This window comes from Enhydra lutris, unplaced genomic scaffold, assembly GCF_002288905.1.
Source record: "Enhydra lutris kenyoni isolate GAN:26980312 unplaced genomic scaffold, ASM228890v2 scaffoldscaffold36, whole genome shotgun sequence".
Taxonomy (NCBI): Eukaryota; Metazoa; Chordata; class Mammalia; order Carnivora; family Mustelidae; genus Enhydra; species Enhydra lutris.
Genome location: NW_019154120.1, coordinates 18,659,381 through 18,679,923, shown reverse-complemented (window position 1 = coordinate 18,679,923; position 20,543 = coordinate 18,659,381). Strand labels below are relative to the sequence as shown.

Sequence of the window (20,543 nt, the reverse complement as noted above, 5' to 3'; positions counted from 1 at the left end):
AGTTACATTTTTCTTTTTAAGACACATTCCATGATCTCCTTCCTTCTGTTTGCTCAGTTCTGCACACATACAGTAGTGACAAGCTTCACTTCAGACTCTAAGTTTCCTGAGACAGGTGATGTTGTATGACACATCGTTATATCTTCCGTATCTCCCGGCATTTGAGCAAGTGTTTGCTGATTGGGTTGTACTCCATGAGTCTTCTAGTATCTCCTTCCGTATTTATCATAGACTTTATACTGTAGCCACTTCATTTTGGTGTTGCTGAATCATGCCACCCAGAAATGAAAAACAGAACACCCAAAAGGAAAAGATTGTGCTGGAATATACATGTGGACAGACGTGTGTTTTCTTATGGTACAGATTACATGTGTGAGAATACAGGCATTTTTTTTTAACATTATGCCACATTAATTTTGGTTTGTGTTCTTTTTGTTAGAAATTGTATGTGTAAAATCTTTTCATGCCATTAACTGATGACAGTATATGTAGCTGTTACTATCTCAGTAAGTTGTTCTCTAAGGAAATGCCTGTGCAGAAATGGACACTGGGATGTCTCTTTATAGAGGTGATGATTACTGTAGAGCTGATGATTATTGTAGAGCTGAGTGTTAGCAAATGTTAGCAAAGGATTCCTTATAGCACCAGTCTTGGGGATGTAAGATAAGCCTCCTGGAGTTAACGTGAGGAAATTGTCCAGTGTTTCAAGGGCCTGTCTGCCCTTGCTGGAAGCCTGACTCCCCAGTAAGCGGCCCCCTCAGTTCCTTAGGTCACCCTAGTTTGCTGGTGTCCATTCTGGTTTGCTGGTGTTTCTTTGCCGGAGAGTAAGGGTTCTGCTGGGATGCTAAGAAGGCATGCTCAGTACCAGGTTATTTTGATTTGGCAGAAAGCAGTTGTATTTTGTTTATTAATTGGATAACATCTATTGAATACCTACTGTGTATCAAGTACTAGCTAGGCCCTGGGGATAAAATGATGAATAGGATGATATCCTCAGGGAGCACACAGGGTCTAAAAGGGTAGGTGATTATTAAGATAGATAATTCCAGGGTACTGTGTTATGTGCCAGAGTAGAATTCCATACCAGAGACAAGACTGGGCAGTAAATGGCAGTGCTTAATTCTGGGTAGAGGAGGCTTAGAAAGTTTCACAAAGGAGAAAGTATAGTAATAATAATAATAATAATAATAGAATCTTGGAACGTTTTGCAAAAGAGAAGGCAGACTAATAATAATCTCCTTTTATTAAAGGAGAAACATGTTTTGATAACAGTAACTGCCAAGTAGAGAGAAGGATCCGTGCCCCGCAAGGGTTTGGGTTGGTGGTGGTAGGAGTGATGGTGGGTTCCGGTAAAGCTTCACAGAAAAGTTAATGGAGCGAGCTTTGCAGAATGAACCGGTGTGTGCCGTCTGGAACTGCAGAAAGAACCAGATCAGTAAATGTCTAGAGACACAAAAGTATATAGTGAATTTTGGCAAATTCTAGTGGCCAGAATGCAGGTTGAGGGTGGACATCTAATGTGGTGTTAGAGGGTGGGGCTTTGAATTCCATACAAAGGAATTTGACCATTATTCTGTAAGCACTGGAGAATCAGCAGAGTTTAAGTAATTCTTGGGCCAGAGCGAAGTTGATAAGACCTAATCTTAGGAAACTTCAGACTTACACAAGCAGTTGTTAACTATGAAATGAAGTTAGATGTTATATAGCTGTAAAGGTAGAAGCCACAGAGAGCCAGCCCATAAACATCGGAAGGTGAGTAGCAGTATAATGTCGTTGCATATGCTACATGTTAGTAGGAACAGGCAGTAAGTTATGGAGGACTTCAGAGAACATTAAGCTGAGATGGGGCCTCAGAAGGTTACTGCCCGATGCCTCCCTGCCTACTGGCTGATCTGTACTCGGTTGATGAATGTACAACAACAAAGATGTCAACATAGCAACAGAAGTTAAAATTCTTTTACTGGATCTCTGCCGTGTCCGTGCCATTGTTCTGGGTGCCTTATAGCACCTGTGAGCCCCCTGCTTGTAAACGTTTTTCACTAAATATGAAACTCCAGTCAAAGTCACTGAAGTGAGTATCTGGGGTTCAGTCATGTGGTATTTGTTTTTGCAATCTTTATATAATCTTGTAGTCTTTTTGTGTGTGGAATTTTTCTTCTTTTCTTTCCTTTACCCTATTTACTATTTTTTTATTTTTTCCTTTACCCTACTTTAAACACGCTATGGGTTTTAGCTTAGGCTAAGCTCTGTCATGTTGTGTTGCTGTGTACCAGTATTCAGTTGATATGGTCACTAGATCAGATCATAAAAAGGTGTTTAAAAACTTCATTACATATTCTTTAAATGAAATATTTTAAACGAAATATTCTTTTTAAATGAACTACTCATTTAAATGAAATATTAAATAAGCACGCAGTGGAATGCTTATCATTTAGATATTCCGAGAATGTTAGTTTCCTGTGGGTCTCTCTGTCTTAATAATAATGCGAAAAACCAAAATGTATGTAAGAAATTCGTTAAAGATTTGAAAGTATTTTATATGCATACAGACTACAGAATGGAATTATTCTTTTCATATATGTAAAAAAATTGGTTTACTTCTCAAAATAATAATTTTTAGTGTAATAAAGGCGATCTTCACATCTCAAGTTGTATTAATTTAACTAGGAACTAATCTAGGATCCCAAAGTCATCGAATATTTAAAAATCAAAAGTACTCTGACTTGGGTTATACATAATATTCACAATTTTTGTCTATTTGTGAAAAGAAAAAAAATCTTAAAAAATTCACAGTTTTCTGTGAGTACCAAGGTGAAGGAACATCATTAAATGCTGAATAATCTCGATAATGGTTCTCTTGGTTTTTGGTTTGGTTTGGTTTTTAAAACTTGATCAGTGGGCTTATGATTCTGATATACATCTGTGTTTTGAATTTTCTATTCAGGATTTTAAAACTTTAACATTAAATTGGTAGTTTCTCTAAGCTCTTCTTTATTGTTGGAAGTTTGGCCCCCTGTTTCTCAGATTGCCTAATATAATAGAATTTCCATTTTATTGTTAATGAAAGTATTGGGTTTTAACTTAGGCTGATCTCTGTGTGTTGTTAAATACCAAGAATCAATTTGATTCCGTTTTTCTTATTTATTGATTTATCTATTCAGGTTTATTTCATGATTATATGACTCCATATGTAATTTAATGAGTAGTGACTTCATCTACTTAGTTATACTGTTAACTGAATTTCTTTGTCCTCTGATATGTTTATTCAAAACATGTTAAAGTTTAAGCTACAATTTGTAAATTCCTTGAAAGAAAAGAAGGAGTAATACAAAAAATTTGATTTACCCAATTTGGTTTATATAATAGCTTTTCTATCAATGTTAAAACTTCTTTTAATATCTTTTTTTTTTTAAGATTTTAGTTATTTATTTGACAGAGAGAGACACAACGAGAGAGGGAATACAAGCAGAGGGGAGTGGGAGACAGAGAAACAGGCTTCCTGCCAAGCAGGGAACCTGATGTGGGGATTGATCCCAGGACTCTGGGATCATGATCGAGCTGAAGGCAGACGCTTAACGACTGAGCCACTCAGGCGCCCCCTTTTAATATCTTCTGCTTGAAAGTAGAAATGCATTAGGACACAAGCCAGTAAAATTTGACAGAAATTCTTTCTTATCACTGATCAAAACTCACTTGCTGATACTAAAACATGAGGTTACAGCAATGCATAAACGCATAATTTGCCAGAGATAAGCCAGAAGTTCAAATCTAAACTTAGCAGCTGATGTGCAAAGAGGCACAGACCATCACTACCTAAGTCACAGTGTTCATAAGGTAGAACAGTTGTTCAAAACAAACATTCCTCTTTATAAGCCTGAGTTCCACATGCAACTAAGAGTCCTCATATAAGAGACATACGTCTCTTATATGTATGTAGCTTACAGACCCTGTAGTTTTAGAGGTTTTGTGACTCTGAAGAACGTGTTAGAAGGATGCTTACACAACTAAATATTTTTTTTAAGATTTTATTTATTTATTTGACAGAGAGATTGAGATCACAAGTAGGAAGGGGGGGGGGAAGCAGGCTCCCTGCTGAGCAGAGAGCCCGATGTGGGGCTCGATCCCAGGACCCTGAGATCCATGACCTGAGCCGAAGGCAGAGGCTTAACCCACTGAGCCGCCCAGGTGCCCCTACATAACTAAATATTAAACAAAGTACAGCGAGCACTTACTGGTTGAGAGAACTAAGGACACAGGTGAGAAGGTGATGTTTAAAAATGTATTGAGGGCTCACTCCCAGTTGGGCCCTCTGAGTAATGATCTCCAAGTGCAGTTCCTAGACCATCTTCAGGAGAATTACCTGATTTCTATGTTCCACCAGAGAGACACCTCCTCAGACTCTTACAAAGCCTGGGACACTGCATTTGGTGGCCTCCCCTGATGATTTTTAAGTACACTCAAGTTTGAAAATGAGTACTCTAAAATCCAAAACCAAGAAACACAAAACCTGAGTCATTGTTCATAATGACCATGTTCTGTTATATACAACCTTGAATCCTTGAATGCTTATTTGCTTCTATATTGAATAAACTCAGAGGAACACAAAGGAAACACCTGAAGACATTCCTTTACTTCCTTCATTCTGGTGATGCCCTATTAGTTTTTAAAGAGTTGCCCTTAGACTGTATCACGAAATGCCTGCCAAAGATGTTAACTTCAAACTGGTCATTGATTGGCTTTTATCTAAAACTCAGTTGGAAAAAAAACAGAACACTTAGGAGCTAGTTTAAAAAACACACAGGCCATCCTTCAACTCAAGTCATGATCTCAGGGTCCTGGGATCCAGCCCCATGTTGGGCACCACACTCAGCGGGGAGTCTGCTTCTCCCTCTCCCTCTACCCTTCCCCCTTCTTGTGCCCCCCCAAATTAATAAATAAAAATCTTCAAAGATAAGTAAGTCCAAAACCTTTAAAAATAAATAAGTAAAAAATAAAACAAAACAAAAACAAACACAGAGTCCAATAACAGCAAAAAAAACAAACCAGAACACGTGGTCCATTTATTCTTCTACATGTTTGAGTTTATATCTGTAGAGGAAATTACACACCATCAGAGAACTGTCTTGTTGGACCATAGTGTCTGGTCTCCTTCCCAGTTCTGTCCCCAAGATCCTCTTCAGGACTACGCCTGCAGTTTTCATGGAGGAATCTTCCAGGAGAGTGTCTGGAGAAGATGGCCAGTGCCTTAGTGTAGGGCTCGTGCTGACGTCATGCTTCACTTTGCTTAGTGCCCCCTTCCGTGAAGATTCAAGACATTTCTTTTAAACTCGGATAACAAGCATTTTTTGTTTGGTCCTAAGGAACTAGTATGTGTTTTGGTTGTTGTTTTTTTTCTTCCACATAATCAGGGGGTTCATTTGAAAATTTTGCTTTGGCCCTTAGGCAGCTCAAAGCCAAATCTGCCTGCCTCTCAGTCATGTCTCACATCACCCATTCTCCTTCCCTCATCATCACACCTCAGACCGCTCTTTCTCTTGTCCCTTCCCCAAGTCCATGATGGAGTATGTGAATATATATGTATGTATATGTATGTATATATCTGTGTGAAATAGATGTATGTTTTAAATCTTATTTCAAAAGCCATGGTCACGGGGCACCTGGGTGGCTCAGTGGGTTAAGCCTCTGCCTTCGGCACGGGTCATGGTCTCAGGGTCCTGGGATCGAGCCCCACAACGGGCTCTCTGCTCAGCGGGGTGCCTGCTTCCCTTCCTCTCTCTCTGCCTGCCTCTCTGCCTACTTGTGATCTCTGTCTGTCAAATAACTAAATAAAATTAAAAAAAAAAGCCATGGTCACAAAAATAATTTTATACAGAATACCAACTGTGATTATTTTCTAAAAAAAAAATTTTTTTTTTACGATTTTATTTATTTAATTGACAGAGATCACAAGTAGGCAGAGGCAGGCAGAGAGAGAGAGAGGAAGGGAAGCAGGCTCCCTGCTGAGCAGAGAGCCCCGATGCAGGGCTCGATCCCAGGACCCAGGACCATGACCTGAGCCAAAGGCAGAGGCTTTAACCCACTGAGCCACCCAGGCGCCCCTTTCTAAAAAATTTTTTAAAAGTCCTTGTGTTAACTGAATGATCCTAGGTCTTCCGGGAGTAGTTTATGTATCTGTAGATATTTATCTACTGGAAGATACAAAAATCACGTGATTTTAATTGCTATATAAACTTTATAGTCATGAATTTAAGTATTTCCTAATACACATTAGTTCCAGAAATATTGTTAATAATATAGAAGTGTCTATTAATAATAGAAGAAAATTACTTAAATTTCAGTGCCCTTGAGAGATTATAGCACATACATCCTTCAAAAAGCTGATCCACAAAATGGTTCTGCCAGATTTTTCATCACTATAACAAATAAGGCTGTATTATTATATAGGAAATAAGGTGCCTTCCTTTTATAGCAGTAAGATTCTTGAAACAGTGAATTTTTATGTTTGTGAATAAGCAAAGTCAGAGCTACAACCAGGTAACTCGTTGAAGACATGAATCCCTCCAGATTCTCGGTGGACTCATTGGCCTTTGCTATGCCTTTGTCAAGCTCCTAGATGATCGTCAAAGAGGCATCAGCTGGCACTCTAGGTCACTGTCGTTGGAGGCAGAAGTACTGAGGGCTCTCAAGTGATGTACAGTTAACCGCCTGGTTATAAATAATACAGTGTCCACAGTTAAACATATCCTAGACACAAAGAAAGTAGAACTAACTTTTTTCAAGGAGTGGAAGATAAACATCACTGGAGTTTTCCCAGAATTCCTTGTTCAAATGTAGTTCCGGGATGCCTGGGTGGCTCAGTCAATTAAGTGTCTGCCTTCAGCTCAGGTCATCCGGCTCCCAGCTCTGCAGGACAGCCTGCTTCTCCCTCTGCCTGCCACTCCCCTGTTTGTGTGCTCACTTGCTCTCTCTCTTTCTCTGTCTGACAATTAAATAAATAAAATCTTAAATTTAAAAAGAAGTAAAATATAGTTACCAATTGCTGTGTTGCTGAACTTGGATATCCTCGTGAAGTCCCTCATATAACCAGTCAACACTGAGCGTCTCGTGCCTGACTCAGTTTGATTAAGTTTCCTCTTTGGGTCACCATATAAACCCTGTGACTTATTTTATATGACTGTATTTGATGCAGCAGCATAAAAAATCGAAGTGTAAAAATACACAGATGCTACTGAACTAAGAGAAAAGCAGTATAGAACATGTATGTATTATATAGACTGTTTTAAAATGTTTCTTAATTCATTTTGTAAAAATACTCTTTTGCTCTTCTCAATAAAAAATGTAAGCTCTTGTAAGCTACTGCCTGTGAAATCTCAGTTAGAAAGAAAGATAAAATACCTCTGGAAATAGAATGAAATTATAATGTAATTTTAAAATTTGAGGCTATCTTATTATGTTCTTGTGGACTAGTAGTGACATAATGCATAGCAAATAAAGGATTAGGGATTTAAAAATGAAATTGTAAGTTGATGGGAAAGTATGATTATATTTGGAGATATAAAAGGTTTCAGGATTTTTTCATAGCAACAACTAGATACATGTTCCCCTAAATGCAATTTTTAGTCACTTGAGTCCTCAGTTACGCACATTGTAAGAAGCTTAAGGGGCTTTTGGATCCCCTTCCTTTATAGCGCCCCCTAGCAAGCAGGCCGGGGCTTCTCTGGCCAAACCCATATGCTCCAAAATTCCCAGATAGATCCTTATTTCAAGTATTTTTATTCCCTTAAGTTGAGGCAATTGATTTGACATAAAACTAAGAGTGATTTAATTTTTATGCCTTCTAAAGACTTGTCAAATAAACTCACGGATTGAAAAGAAATCCTTTGGTGGGCTCCGTCTCCGTTTTTATTGAAGAAAGTCTAAACACTTGGTGCAGACACTCAAGGACTGAGTGGAATAATGACGCCAGCTAGGCCACTTCGTGAGTTTAGTCCTTAATTTCATCGTAATAAATGGTGCCAGTTAGTTCACTGTAGCAGTGACCTTGCTGCATTATTTTTATAGGACAGCAAGCTGTAGACTGTTGAATCTGAAAAGGCCCTCATGTTACCCATTACACGTTCCTATCCTTCCTTTTACGAACGGACAAGCTTGAGAACATTTTTGTGCTGACAGTCGGATGACAGTGGAGGCCAGCTTTGCGGAACAGATCTCACACCTGCTCTGTGCTCTGCAGGGGACAGTCCAAGGCATGGACTCATCAAGCGACAGCTGTGTCGTCTCCTCAGAGGACGAGATGGCTCCTGTTGTGTTCCAGGCCCCGGTCTCTTCCTGCTGCATTCTTCATTCCATCCTCTTTCCCTTCCTCTTGGACTGTGCTCTCTAGAGAACCCTGCTCTCACATTAGCCTCTCTTCTTTCTGGTGCCTCGTCCTCAGCCTGGAAGCAGGCTCTGTTCTCTCACTGAGCAACCCTCCCTCCCCTCTACATCTCGTCTGTCTGCTTCCTGGCCTCTCCTCTCTCCTCCTCTAGGAAATGGAGTCTGCACTCTGCCCATTTTTGTCACCTCTCATGTCCTCTTGAGCTACTCTGATCTGATCTTTGCTCCCACCATTTTGCTCATCTCTCTCTCTCTCCCTCTCCCCGCCCCCTACCTCTTTCTAGTTTTTTTTGATTGTCCAGTATTTTTCAGTCTTTAGTGATTCTCAAACCTTTTGGTCTCAGAACTTCTTAAAAATTAAAGACCCAAAAGAGTTATTTGAAATACTAAATGAAGTTCATGTTGATATAAAAACATATTTTTATGAAAAATAACTAATTTGCTAAAAAAAAAAAAACCTGGGAAAATAGCATTGCTTAACATTTTTTCAGATTTCTCTAATGTCTGACTTAATAGGAGACAGGTGGATTTTCATATCTGTGCCTGTCTTTAATCTGTTGCCATATGTTGTTTTAATTGAGTATGTGGTGAAAAATCTGGATTCACATAGATACAGAGTTGAAAATAGGAGGAATGTTTCAACAAGCCTTTTTAATATAATTTTGCATCTTCAGTAGTTCACCAAAACTCAACGTGTGGTCCTGTGATCATTTTTAAAGGTTAGCTACAATGTAGAATCTGTAATCATAATGAACTTTTTGTGCCATTGTATTTAACCCGTTGGTACATCTTGCACTTTGACTGGGTCTTTCTCCCATGTATGACTTTGTAATATTATGCATTTGTCTTTGGAAAGTACTGATCCCTGAGTTATGTAGTTGTCCATATATTGTCACATTGCAACACACAGTATCAAAAACATCACTTTTGCTAATATTACTGCTGATGTCCTGAAAAAGCCAGTGTGTAGTAGGAAGCCGGAATTCTCATTTGTACCCGAAAGCCTGAATTTTATCATTGGCAACAAGGTCTATCAGTTGTTTTCCCGGACAAGAATAAAGTAGTTGATTTTCAAGAAAATGCCAAAAACCAAGTCCCGATAACCACAGTTTGTATCTGGGGTTATACTTTCAAGTACAAATGGTGTCATGCGGGAAAACAAAGAAACAAACAGCTGGTTTAACTTGCTCCTTGATCCCACAAGTGTTTCTCCCTGAGACAACGCTCAGATTGCTGCATACTGGAGGGCTTTCTGTGCCCTTCCCGTGTTGTCACACTGAATGTTAAAACAACAGGTGCTCAAGGGTCAGAATGTAAATAAAGTTAACAATTTTTGCTGCCTCATCAGGAACATGCTCAAGTGAAAATGCCTTGGGGCTTAGTTCTGCTTGCCAGCAGCGCGTGGCCGTGAAGACAGAACGGCGGCCAGTAGACCACAGGGCGGTGGCCTTGGCTGAGACAAACGCACCAGCACCATTACCTGGCCTTGCTCTGACACCAGCCGTGCAGAGTCAACACAAAGAACAGATTGAGTGATACCTCAGTATCTCACAGAAGTCGTTTTGATCTCACACACTTCCTAACAGGAGCCTGAGGCCCCAAGGCATGTGCACACCACCCTCTGAGAACGGCTGATGTAGCAGAGCCTTTTGTTGCCCTGAAATGGGAAACTTACTTCTTCTTAATTAAAGCTCTTCCACACTCTGCAGCCCTTAAATCCCCAAGATTGATAGATAGGTTATATCATAACCTTTCCTGGATCCAGTGCCCGGGGAGAAAGTAGGCTAGACTTCAGGAAGACTAGGGATTAGTTTTTCTGAGGCTCAGTACAAATCCTGAAATTGATCCTACTTACTTTAAAGGACCCTTTGCTTTTCTAGGGATTCCTGGCTCGCCACAGTGCGGTGCCGCTGCTCTCGGAAGGGGGCCTGCTTAACCCTGGACTTTGTGTGTTACGCATGCACTGTGATACCTACAAGCTGGCGGCCAAACTTCCCATCATTTAGGACTCATGTTACAGATACTATATTAAATGGGTTAGACCTGTATTCTCCAAATCCTAATCTCAAATTCACTGTGCTGAGAGCACCTCAGTCTTTTTTTCTACTCCTTGCACAGACCCGCACTTATTTCCTCTCAGGACCTTGGTTCCTGCTATTCCTTCTCCAGATCTTGACGTGGCCTGTCTGGTCTCCTCATTCACGTCCACTCCCCTGACCTCCCTGTCTCGCACGGCCTCTCCACCACCACTATAACATTGCCATTTTATCTGCATCGAGCTGATGTCATCCGAAGTCACCTTGTTCATATTTGCACTTCCTTGTTAGGTGCTTAAGAACAGGGGCCGCGTCTGGTCGCTTTCCTGTTAACGTTCCCAGCACCCCTAGCTGTTGAGAGAACGCACTCGAAGACCCTGTGCCCGCAGCGAGGCTTCGCAGGACCTGCTGCTGGGACAAAGGGACAGGGCAGGCACCTCCTTCACCCTCTCTCACCTCTGCCGCCCTAGCCTCCTCTCTTCCTCAGCTACCTCTTCCCAGTCCTAAATCGCATCTCATCCGGTTGATTCCAGAGTTGTCCTGTAGTCTCTTCTTGGCAGCCTAAGCACTTACTCTGTATTTAGCTTGCTTTTATTTCATTGAAACAGATTCTCAAAGGTGTAGATTATATATGAAATCCTAAGATATATATCCTATACACGCATACACACACACACACACACACACACACACACATACACACATAGAAGGAGAGAGAGAAAATGAGAGTCTACTTTTTCAAAGATAGGAGACTCAAAGTCAATAATTCTCAACCCTCTTGTTCTCAGTTAAAAATTATTGAGGGCCCCAAAGAAGTTGTTTTTTTTTTTTTTTTTTTAAGATTTATTAGAGAGAGAGCATGAGCAGGAGGGGCAGAGGGAGAGGGAGAAAGAATTTAAAGCAGACTCTGCACTGAGCACAGAGCCCGATGTGGGGCTGGATCCCACAACCTCGAGATCACGACCTGAGCCAAAACCAAGAGTCACCTTCTGTGCCACCTATTGTGCCACCCAAGCACCCCGAGGGCCCCAAGAATTTTTATGTGGGTTATAACTATCAATATTTGCCATATTTGAAATTAAAATTAAGAAATTTAAAAGTAATCTGTTAAATGTTCACATAAGTAATATTTTAATGAAAGATTATATTTTCTAAAACAAAGCAAATTAGAAGAATGGCATCATTTTGGTTTTTTCCAATCTACCATGTCTGCAGTAGAAGTCAGCCAGATTCTTGTATCTGCTTCTGCTTGTGATAGCTCACACCATGGAGAATCTGGACGTCAGCTACATGCTTGTGAGAAAATGAGAGGGAAAAGGGGAAAAATAGCATCTTAGTGTTCCTACCATGGCGGGTCTGATACAGAGCGTGCTTTGAGAACTGCTCTGAGCGTGACTGGGACTGCCAGCAGTGGGACATGAGTTCTGGATTGGGGGGGCTCCTGCCTTTGACACACCCAGCTGGGCAGCCTTGGCCATGTCTGTAGGCTTCTGTTTCCTCCTCTGGAAAATGAGGGGCTTTCCAGTGCGTAATAACCTGCTGCAAGCTAGAGCCCGAAAATGTTAAAATCTTTCCTCATTACTAATTTATTAATATATGATTACCAATCATCCTATCTCTTAATAAGATCTGAGACGTGTTATATGCTCTTAATGTAAGGATGCTGCAGCTTCTTTAATGCGCTCCCTAAAATTCTTTGAAGTAATTAACTATCAAATCTGAACCAAGACCAGATTATTTAATGAACAAAGGACTCAATTAATATGAAAAATAAGTTAAAGGTTTTAAAAAGCAAACACAAGAAGTACCTATTTTATTACGCTATTTTTTTTTAACCTGTTGAAGTTCTGTGGAAAAAGTCAATTAGGTAGAAATCAGAACACAGTTTTAACCTAGAATCACATTGTGCTTTTTAAAGCCCATTATTTGTGGTATATCCGGACAATGAAATGTTATTCAGCACTAAAAAGAAATGAGCTGTCAAGCCTTGAAAGACGTGGAGGAACCCTAAATGCTTATTACCCAGTGAAAGAAGCCAATCTGAAAAGGCTTACATACTGTTTGGTTCCAACTATATGACACTCTGGAAAAGGCAAAGCTGTGGAGTCAATAAAAAGATCAGTGGTTACCAGGGGGGTTCGTGGAAAGAGAGAGTGAGTGGGTGGAGCACAGGGTTTCTAGGGCAGAGAAACTACTCTGTGTGATTCTGGAATGGCGAATTCTTCATTTTACGTTTGTCCAGACCCATTGAATGGACAAACCAAGAATGAGTCCTAATATCATCTACAGACTGGGAGTGATAATAATGTGTAAGTTCATCAGTTGTAACAAATACACCATTCTTGGGCGGTAGGTATTGATAATAGAGGAGTCTGTGCATGTTGGGGGTGAGGAGTATTTGGGAAAACCCTGTACTTTTTGCTCAGTTTTGCTGTGAACCCAGAACTGCTCTAAAAAGTAAAGTCCAGGGCGCCTGGGTGGCTCAGTCAGTTAAGCCTCTGCCTTCAGCTCAGGTCATGATCCCAGGGTCCTGGGATCGAGCCCCACATCAGGCTCCCTGCTCAGCAGGGGAATCTGCTTCTCCCTCTCCCTCCCTCCCCTCTTGCTCGCTCTCTCTCTCACTCTGTCTCTCAAATAAATAAATATAATCTTAAAAAAAAAAAAAGTAAAGTCCATTTTTGGGGTGCCTGGGTGGCTCAGTCAGTTAAACATTGGACTCTTAATTTTGGCTCAGGTCATGATCTCAGGGTCCTGGGATTGAGCCCTGCATTGTTGGGGGAGGGCATGATCAGGGAGTCAGGCTCCCTGCTCAGTGGGGAGTCTACTTCTCTCCCTCTTCTCCCTCTGTCCTTAACCCTGCTCACAAACACTTTCTCTCCTTCTCTCTGTATCTCTCTCAAAATAAATAAATAAAATCTTTTTTAAAAAGTAAAGTCCATTTAAAAAAAATACATAATCTATTATAAAGAGTCAAGAAATCAATATGAACTTAAGTGATGTGTAATGGCGAGCATTCAGTATTTATTTTTGAAGACAGCGTATCATTCTCAATCATTCAGTGATGAGAAATTTTAATTAATTAGTCACTCTGTTATGGTCTATGCCATCTGGTTATTCTAAGTAACGCTAGATAGTGTTTATTTTTTGAATTGAAAATTGGTATGAAAAGAAATATTCTAATTGACTGGGTTTTGCCAGATAAATGATAAATCACAGTACTCAGTTCCAAAATTAGAAAAAGAGTCACCGAATAAATAAGAATCAATAAATGGAGTTCGGGTGACTTAACAAAGTAAAATAATTTTTAGGCAGTCGTGGGGCTTTTCTGGAGTAAGGTTTTCTGCAGACTTGATTCCCCTACTCAGCGGCCTTGTAGCGTGCGTCTGTTCTGTGTGTGCGGTGCCTGGCCAGCGGGGCATTGCTCTGCTTCAGAAGCCTTCACCGCCGGCTTGGCAGAGACAGCCGGTGCATCGGAGAGATGTCGTAATGCTCTGATTAAAGGGTCTCCAGGACACGTGGTAGGATGGGAAGGACATGAAGAAGGAAGGAGCGGCTAGTAGTGTGCTGGAGGAAAAAAGAGAACTGTTGATATCTTAGCTGAATATAAAATGCTGAGTAGATGTTTATGAGGCAGACAAATCCTTCTAACTCCAAAATCTGAGCTACTTCCATATGTAGAATCGGCTGTCATTGAATAAAACAGTATTTTAAATGTGGTTGTGAATCTCTATTGAGTCAGTGATTATTTTGCAAAAATTGTAGTGTATATGCTTTTACGTTGCATATTTCATTGCCAAGAATGAGGAAGTTCTCAAACAGTCTATGCATAGGCCTGAACTATATATTCAATGGCTCAAATACTTGGACTTCTTAGTAGATACTAAACAGATTTTGTAGTGGCAAGGAGGAAACTAACTTGAAAGGGCTCCGGCTATAAATTTCTCTAATTTACTATAAATGGATAAATCATCAGCATTTTAGTAGTATTGACACTGAAATTTAAAATGTTTTTATGGTTTTGCTGGATTTAACTCATTATCTCTTAGCTGACCTTTTTTGGGAACCCCTTAGCATGATTTCATATAGAAAATGTACTTTATGTCAAAACATTTTTATTCGCTCGTGTCCTCTACATGTAGTTATTGTTTGCCAACAGTTGTTTGCATTAAAAGATACTAGATCTGTGACATACCATATAGCCGTTAAAAAGATTGAGGTCAGTCCATTTCTACTGATCTGGGAAGATGGCAATAGAAGAGTAACTCACGGAGAGATTAGTAAAGTTTCAGAAGGGCACATAAAAATCATTTTTGAAGAGGAAAACTGTGAGGATTTATATTCATGCTTGTATATATATGCATATGAAGAGGAGAAAAATCTGGAAGGGGCATACTCCAAAGTATTTCTCATGATTACCTGAGGTGCTGAAGGGGATTGGTAGTAACGGGTAACTTTCTTAACTGTTTATTTTTCTTTGTTCTCTGTGTTTCTTTTTTATGGTGAGTGTGTATTTCTTTTAAATTGGATATATATTAGAAAATTCAAATAAATAATAATCATTGGGAAAACTGTTAAAGCTATAACATAGAGAAGAGTCCATAAAATCAAGGTGAAATAAGTAAACCTTTGAACTGACTGGGGAAAAAAAAAAATCTAGACAGAAGAGTTAAAAGTCTGTATTTTCAGAGCCAGTTTACCTTTTCTTAAACTTTGTTATTATGTAGACAGACTGATTGATTCTGCTTTTCAAGTGAAAAGCTGATTCAGCTCTGTTCACCCTAAATGGGCACTTAAAATCCAGTAAGGAAATGAACACCATCTACTTTGGAACAGTGCATAAGCTCATTTTTTAAAAAACTCCTCCAAACCTGTGGTTTGTTCTTATCCTATTTGGTGATAACAATAATAGGATATAAACAGCTTCTATGCTAACTTCCAGAAAATTCTTAAATTGGTTACCATTTTATAGTCTATTTTCTATAATAACTACAGATGTTAACCCTTTACTTTGGTGAATAGAAGTCACTCTTAAACCATTTTAGTCCATTTCCCTACTCCTAAAAACTCTACGACAGAAAGACTGTTTTTCAATATTAAAGTTCGTCATAAAACAAAACAAAACTCTAAAGCTTCCAGGAATATTCCATTTCCCTGTATAATGGAAAGAAAGGTTAATTTTCATACTGTTTGAAATGATACATGGAGTTTCAACCCAAAATCCCTTTTATTAGTATCAGCAACTTTAAGCTGAAACTAAAATAATTTGCAGTTACTATCAGGTTATATTGGCAAATCACAAGTATTTAGGAAATAAGTATAAAATATCTGGGAGCATTCATTTCCCTTATTTAGCATGTTAATAGCACTTAGTTGCCCTAGGAGAATAGCACATTAACCACATCTGATTGATTCTTTCTGTAGCCTATCCTCAGAGGTGCAGATGATGCTGGTTATGGTGATGGTGATGATGGGTGCTGAAGTGTGCGTGTACTCACGATAGGAAGCGTTTGTTGTGGGCCAGGCACTTTTCTGAGTGCTGTGCATGTATTAGCTCATTTAATTCCCACAACAACCGTACTCTTACTGTTCCCCCATTCATATAAGGAAACCAAGAAACCAAGGCATTGGCAAGTGACTTGCTCCAGGTCACACAGTTACTCAGTGGCAGAGTCAGGCAAAAGAACTCTTTCCCAGGCACCAATACATCCTTAACATGCACACTATTTCCCTTGGGGAAATGCTGCTCCCTGTACAACGTAGAAGATGTTTCCAGTTCTCCTTTTAATACCCCAGCTACAGTGAGCCCATAACAAGTTCTTCCAGAAGAGAAGTAATTCGCCTATTAAATATTTAACAGTGTTATTCAGGGGATATCTGTTGACTCTTGAAAATTTACAAGAGGCTGGACAGGAGATGATGACTTTCAAATGGAATTCACCCGTATCCATCACCATCCCAGAATGAGGGATTTTTTTCCTTTTTGTCTTTTGAACTGGTGCCCTCTCTTGGAAAGAAGCACTTCTAGAAACATTTCCCCGCCCTTTACTGCTCGCGCCCCCACGAAACTAACACAGGTCCCCCTGAACTGGTGCCTTCGCCAAAGCCACTTTGCACACGGGTAAGTCTTGCAAACACATGAGCAGCGCGGAGACCTAGAGTTCTGGGGGCAGCGTTGGTACAGTTCTGTGGAGTACCTCCTGCTTGACGGAGCGTCCCTGCCCTTGACGGCAGGGGTGCGCCTGTGAGAGCTGACAGCCAGTGCTTTGAAAACCTACTCATTATTTTCCTAGCCCTCGAGTGGAGGCCCTCAGAAGGGCTTTTTGGCATCTCATACTGGCCAGCACAGGGCTTGGGGCAGGTGTTGTCAGTGGTGCCTTCTGTGGTCAGTGTCTTCTGCACGTCGCTGCGCTGCGGAAGGCCTGTTGTCCTTTCCCACAGAACAGGTTTGCCTGTGGTTAGGGCTTCAGTTTTTTTTGTGGATTATTGGGAACATGTTGTGGATATTGAGAAGTCTCAGCCCTCATCTGGAATGCCCGATGAGTACAGGGATGCAGAGCGTTGATTAGCTTTTAAATAATTTTTGTTTACATTAATCAAGAAACTTTTATGCACATCCAGCAGAATGTAACTGAATGAATCAATCTAAAAAGTTATTTCATGCAAATTAAAATTAAAATGTGATAACCATTTTTTCTCTTGTGTTGGTGGGAAAGGTAGAAAGTTGGGTAATACCAACTGGGGGCACTTTCACTTTTAGTGGGAATTGAAGGTAAATTGCCGTTGCTTATCACATTAAAAACGTGTGTATACTTTAATCCAGAATCTCGCTTTGGGGATCCTGTCCTACGGAAACAGTCACCTATATATATAAGGATCCATATGCAGTATAACTTAATTGTCAGGAAGGGAATATTCATGCACAGAGTATACATACACAGGAGCACAATGCAGGGATGAGAAAGGATGACATGGGATCATGGATACCGACAAGGGCAACATTCCTTGAAGTGTTGAGAGAAGGATAGAAAGTTGCAGGGTAATATGTGTAACACGATACCATTTGTGTTATCAGAATTAGAAAAATCTCTCAGGGGCACTTGGGTGGCTCAGTGGGTTAAAGCCTCTGCCTTCGGCTCAGGTCCTGATCCCAGAGTCCTGGGATCGAGCCCCGCATCGGGCTCTCTGCTCAGCAGGGAGCCTGCTTCCTCCTCTCTCTGCCTGCCTCTCTGCCTACTTGTGATCTCTCTCTGTCAAATAAATAAATAAAATCTTTAAAAAAAGATAAATCTCTCCCAAGTTCCACCAAATCCTTGACAGTTGTTCATCCTTGGTAAGGGAGAGGGGGTGAGAAGGAGGACTTCCTTTTTACTACGTACCTATTGGCAGTGTTTTGAGTTTTTTACCAGTCCATATGGCCTTGAGACCTTTTTAACAAAAAGAGTCAAAACTTCGTGAACCATTTTAAATCAACGTCAAGAATTTCTAAAAGCCACTCAGTAATCCTAGTATCTCAATGGCTTATGAAAATACGTGTGCTTGTTCTACAGTCAGTGCTCAGTAAATGTTAGCTGCAAGATGTGTAGTTAGAGGATTGTAAATAGTTCTAAATTGTAAATGGTTATATCCCACATTCTGTTCGACATCCTTAGATTTTAGATGGTTTCCTGTTAACTGAAGATTAATTTTGGATTATCAAAAGAGTGTTTCTTGTTGCTTTTTAATGCTCAAGGATATGATAGACAATAGTAACTCAACATCCTGAGATCATTGGAAAATACCAAAGTCATGGTTAAGAAAGTGATGTTACAGGTTTCTGGGTTCCTCCCAAATTGTATTTTTGCCGAGAGTTGGGTATTGCCTTATCCTTTGTGTTTCTAAATTGACTTTTAAATATCACATCGGTGTTCTCTTATTTGAAGGTGATTTTTAGTAAAAATATAAAGGTCATCAATTTAAAGGAGACTATAAATAGAGTACCGAAGTTATTTAGAGACGCAGGCACTGGGTGTTGGCGAACTCGCAAGCAAAGTGATTTGCTCCAGGATCCTGCACTCAATTCACATTTGTGCCTCACACCCATTTGTGGGATGGCTGACACCCCACTGTGACTTAGTCATGGAAAGTTGAAGTCACAGAGACAGCTTTGGAAAAATAAACTATTCCAGTGTTTATTGATGATCAATAAGTTATTATTTCTTTTAACTATGTTTTGTGTGATAATACCACATTCATTGACATTTACATGTGGCATTATATCTGGCAGATTCACAGCATAGTTTTTATTTCCATAACGACATTTATACCAAAAATACATACTTTCTTGTATGCATCATAATTTAGACTATATTTGCCTTCTTGAATTTCAGTTCAGGTAATCATTTCTAGCTCCCTAAGGTATAATTAAATAGTTTCCAGTATGCAACTGTCAGCCCCATGCTAACATACCCAGATGACAGAGACCTTTATAGATCATTTCATGTAAATCTGCAGTTTCTTGTCTCAATTAAAAATTTATTTTTAGAGGGATCATGGCCGTTTCTTGACTTCTGTTTCTTCTGCCTAACTTTTTTGGACACGTTTTGTTTCCTTTATTTCCTCATCTCAATTATTATTTTCGACCCTATAAAATATTCATTGGCCGTAAAAGTCATTATGTTTTGCATAGTTTTTACACTAGTTCACTGGGGGATAGGCATAGTGTTTGAACTTCTTACCACGTTACTTTTTACTGCTCATTTGGACCACATTTATGTATTCATACATTCAGCAAAAGATAAAGTCTCTGGTGGAGAGAAACGAGCTATAAACAAAATATTGTTTGATATCAGGGATGGTTAAGTACAATAAAGAAAAAGTACAATAATGGACTACAGGATAATGGAGGAAGGGCTGCTATATTAGATAAGGTGGCCTGTGAAGATCTTTGTCAAGATCACCTTGGAATAGAGACCTGAATGGAGGGAGGGTACAAGCCATGGAGATATCAGGCAGATGAGGTTTTCAAGTGGAGGGAGCAGCAAGTGTTAGAGCTCCAAAGTGGAAACCTTCTTTTAAAAAAAAAAAAAAAAAGATTTTATTTGTTCATTTGACACAGAGACACGGCTAGAGAGGGAACACAAGCAGGGGAAGTGGGAGAGGGAGAAGTAGACTTCCCAGTGAGCAGAGAGCCTGACACAGGGCTTGATCCCAGGACCCTAGATTCATGACCTGAGCCGAAGGTAGACGCTTTAACACCTGAGCCACCCAGGCTCCCCAAGTGGAAACACTCTTGGCATATTCGAGAAAGTACATGGAAATCAGTGTAACTAGAGCAGAGTGAACAGGGGGAGAGAAGATGAAGTCTGAGAGATGGGGTCCCGTCACAAGGATCTTGAAGGATTGTTGTGAACATGAGAGAAAGGTGATTTAATTCATGGTTGAAAAGGATCAACAAGGTGGGATCGGGAGGGAGATAAACCGTAAGAGACTCTTAATCTCACAAAACAAACTGAGGGTTGCTGGGGGTAGGAGTGGGTAGGAAGAGGGTGGTTGGGTTATGGACACAGGGGAGGGTATGTGCTATGGTGAGTGCTATGAAATGTGTAAGCCTGATGATTCATAGACTGAATCCCTGGAGCAAATATTATATGTTAATAAAATTTTTTTTAAGAAGTATAAAATTTAAAAAATGATCGGAGTAATTGGAAGATGAGTTTGTCAAAGGAACCCTGAGGCCATGGTAATTTTCAAAGGACAGAAGTGATTTAAAATATTGCCAAAAGGATGATTTGAGATTAATAAATATTTATTTATTGGAAAAAAAAAGAAAAGGATCACCCCAATTGCATGTGGGCAGTAATGAAAGTGTGGGATCAGTGACTAAATTTCTTGGATGATGACCACCCCAAGAAATATATTTTGTAACATTACTGGATTCCAGATTATTTTTCTTGCGTGTACTTGGATGGTAGTGTTCTCTCTAACTTAGCAGAGTTTCCTTGTGATGGGCCAAGTTCCTTGTTCGGATTCTTGTTCTGATTTGAATATAATACAAGGATTCTTACCAGATTGTTACCCAAGAAAGCTGCCCAAGTGACATGTTATTGATGTAGTGAACTGGGAGCTGAAATACCATTTTAGAAGACTCACCCC

General features: G+C 39.9%; 1 protein-coding gene across 2 annotated transcripts in view; it reads left to right on the top strand.

The window, feature by feature from the left end:
* Positions 1-20,543, top strand: part of LOC111154249 (WD repeat domain 7) — a 364,619-nt gene that overhangs the window by 269,859 nt on the left and 74,217 nt on the right. The window lies entirely within an intron of this gene.